Source organism: Cervus elaphus, chromosome 33 (assembly GCF_910594005.1).
Source record: "Cervus elaphus chromosome 33, mCerEla1.1, whole genome shotgun sequence".
Lineage (NCBI taxonomy): Eukaryota > Metazoa > Chordata > Mammalia > Artiodactyla > Cervidae > Cervus > Cervus elaphus.
Window position 1 is genome coordinate 50394425 of NC_057847.1, and position 4092 is coordinate 50398516.

A 4092-nucleotide genomic window follows, 5' to 3' on the forward strand; every position below is an offset into this window, starting at 1 on the left:
AGGAGTTGGTGATGGATGGGAAAGCCTGGTCTGCTGCAGTCCATGGGGTTGGAAAGAATAAGACACGATTGAGCAGCTGAACTAAACTGAAGTGATAGTCTAAGGATAAGGATTCAATGTGTTGGAGGGCAGCTGTGAGGACAGTGACCAGGGATTTACCATGGCAGTGATAGAAAAAAAAAAAAAAAAAAGTCACTGGAAATGTGGAAATGAGAAAACTGGGTATCAAAGAGTCCAGGAACCTGGATGGGTCATTTGCAAGAATGTTGAAAGCACCTAGAATGGTGACAAAGATTATGCTGGTAAGTAAAAGATGATGCTGTGAAAGTGCTGCATTCAATACGCCGGCAAATTTGGGAAACTCAGCAGTGGCTACAGGACTGGAAAAGGTCAGTTTTCATTCCAATCTCATAGAAATCTATATGCAGATCAAGAAGCAATAGTTAGAACTGGACATGGAGCAACAGATTGGTTCCAAATTAGGAAAAGAGTACATCAAGGCTGTATATTGTCACCCTGCTTATTTACCTTATATGCAGGGTACATCATGAGACATGCCAGGCTGGTTGAAGCACAAGCTGGAACAAAGATTGCCAGGAGAATTATCAATAACCTCAGACACCCTGATGACACCACCCTTATGGCAGAAAGTGAAAAAGAACTAAAGAGCCTCTTGATGAAAATGAAAGAGGAGAGTGAAAAAGCTGGCCTAAAACTCAGCATTCAAAAAAAAAGGAAGATCATGGCATCCAGTCCCATCACTTCATGGCAAATAGATGGGGAAACAGTAACAGACTTTATTTTCTTGGGCTCCAAAATCACTAGAGGTGGTGACCACAGCCATGAAATTAAAAGACGCTTGCTCCTTGGAAGAAAAGCTATCACCAACCTAGACAGCATATTAAAAAGCAGAGACATTAATGACCAAGGTCCGCCTAGTGAAAGCTATGGTTTTTCCAGTAGTCATGTATGGATGTGAGAGTTGGACTATAAAGAAAGCTGAGAGCCGAAGATTTGATGCTTTTTTTTTTTTTTCCCAGTGGGTTTTGTCATACATTGATATGAATCAGCCATGGATTTACATGTATTCCCAATCCCGATCCCCCCTCCCACCTCCCTCTCCACCCGATTCCTCTGGGTCTTCCCAGTGCACCAGGCCCGAGCACTTGTCTCATGCATCCCACCTGGGCTGGTCATCTGTTTCACCATAGATAGTATACATGCTGTTCTTTTGAAATATCCCACCCTCACATTCTCCCACAAAGTTCAAAAGTCTGTTCTGTATTTCTGTGTCTCTTTTTCTGTTTTGCATATAGGGTTATCGTTACCATCTTTCTAAATTCCATATATATGTGTTAGTATGCTGTAATGTTCTTTATCTTTCTGGCTTACTTCACTCTGTATAAGGGGCTCCAGTTTCATCCATCTCATTAGGACTGGTTCAAATGAATTCTTTTTAACGGCTGAGTAATATTCCATGGTGTATATGTACCACAGCTTCCTTATCCATTCATCAGCTGATGGGCATCTAGGTTGCTTCCATGTCCTGGCTATTATAAACATTGCTGCGATGAACATTGGGGTGCACGTGTCTCTTTCAGATCTGGTTTCCTCAGTGTGTATGCCCAGAAGTGGGATTGCTGGGTCATATGGCAGTTCTATTTCCAGTTTTTTAAGAAATCTCCACACTGTTTTCCATAGCGGCTGTACTAGTTTGCATTCCCACCAACAGTGTAAGAGGGTTCCCTTTTCTCCATACCCTCTCCAGCATTTATTGCTTGTAGACTTTTGGATAGCAGCCATCCTGACTGGCGTGTAATGGTACCTCATTGTGGTTTTGATTTGCATTTCTCTAATAATGAGTGATGTTGAGCATCTTTTCATGTGTTTGTTAGCCATCTGTATGTCTTCTTTGGAGAAATGTCTGTTTAGTTCTTTGGCCCATTTTTTGATTGGGTCATTTATTTTTCTGGAATTGAGCTGCAGGAGTTGCTTGTATATTTTTGAGATTAATCCTTTGTCTGTTTCTTCATTTGCTATTATTTTCTCCCAATCTGAGGGCTGTCTTTTCACCTTACTTATAGTTTCCTTTGTAGTGCAAAAGCTTTTAAGTTTCATTAGGTCCCATTTGTTTAGTTTTGCTTTTATTTCCAATATTCTGGGAGGTGGGTCATAGAGGATCTTGCTGTGATTTATGTCGGAGAGTGTTTTGCCTATGTTCTCCTCTAGGAGTTTTATAGTTTCTGGTCTTACATTTAGATCTTTAATCCATTTTGAGTTTATTTTTGTGTATGGTGTTAGAAAGTGTTCTAGTTTCATTCTTTTACAAGTGGTTGACCAGTTTTCCCAGCACCACTTGTTAAAGAGGTTGTCTTTTTTCCATTGTATATCCTTGCCTCCTTTGTCAAAGATAAGGTGTCCATAGGTTCGTGGATTTATCTCTGGGCTTTCTATTCTGTTCCATTGATCAATATTTCTGTCTTTGTGCCAGTACCATACTGTTTTGATGACTGTGGCTTTGTAGTAGAGTCTGAAGTCAGGCAGGTTGATTCCTCCAGTTCCATTCTTCTTTCTCAAGATTACTTTGGCTATTCGAGGTTTGAGGTTTTTTGTATTTCCATACAAATTGTGAAATTCTTTGGTCTAGTTCTGTGAAAAATACCGTTGGTAGCTTGATAGGGATTGCATTGAATCTATAGACTGCTTTGGGATTTGATGCTTTTGAACTTTGGTGTTGGAGAAGACTCTTGAGAGTCCCTTGGACTGCAAGGAGATCCAACCAGTCCATCCTAAAGGAAATCAGTCCTGAATATTCACTGGAAGGACTGATGTTGAAGCTGAAACTCCAATACTTTGGCTACCAGATGTGAAGAACTGACTCTTTGGAAAGGACGCGGATGCTGGGGAAGATTGAAGGGAGGAGAAGGGGATGACAGAGGATACGATGTTTGGATGGCATCACCGACTCTGTGGACATGAGTTTGAGCAAGCTCTGGGAGTTGGTGATGGACAGGGAACCCTGGTGTACTGCAGTCCATGGGGTCGCAAAGAGTCAGACACAACTGAGCGACTGAACTGAATTGAACTGAACTGAAAAATATTAAGACTTTGAGAATACCAAGGTGTTACTTGGAACTGTTCAATAACAGCATTCCTCAACATTATCTTTACAAAATAAGTTATTTTTAAAGAATATCATATATATTCTTACTTAATTTTCATTACAACTTTGTAAAGTAAGTAAGTCGCCTTGGTAATATTACTACTGTTTCATAGATAAGAAAAAAACCTGAGTCTCAGAGAAATTACAAATATTTTAGAAGCAGGTAAATGGAGGCACATGGTAAAGAGAGAGAATTTATTGTTTTCTATTTTAAATTAAATTCAAGTTTATCAAATAAATTAAGGATAATTTATTAAATATTTAAAAGCATTCTTTTTAAGGTTACCTTTCAATGGCACTTTTCCAAGTATATTTTAATAAGTATATTTTAACTTTCTCTGTATACAAAACATTCAGTCTTCATAGTTTCTCAAAAGCATTCACTGCAAAGTAAGATGAAGTTCCATTCAAATGTGTGATTTGAACATTTCCCTTCTATAATATGGTGAGAGCATTTAAAACAGTCTGTGCTGAGATGAAATTATGATAAAAATTAAGAATAATTATTACTAAAACTCCATTTCTGAAAAATTATAAATAGGAAAAGGAAAATAATAGATGTGAGTTTATTGTTATTACTGTGTATAAATGTGAATTTTTGCAATTGACAATAGGGAATAGTATATGTGTATAATATATAACACCTTTTACAATTTAAAAAAAACAGTGGAGGAAAGAAAGATCATTTTTTTTCTCTATTTAAAAAATAATTTTGTTTTCTCAGGCTGAACTATATGGGATTTTCCTACCTGTTTAAGCATGCAAATTAAGCAAAACACTTAACTGCACTTTATTGTGCTTCATTTTAACTTAGATCAGAAAAATTTTAATCAAAGCACTACTGAGGCTTCAGGGGAAACAATTGTAGGAATGTTTGTAGTAATCTTAACTGGTCAAAATATGTTACATGCATTTTTTCACATTCAAAA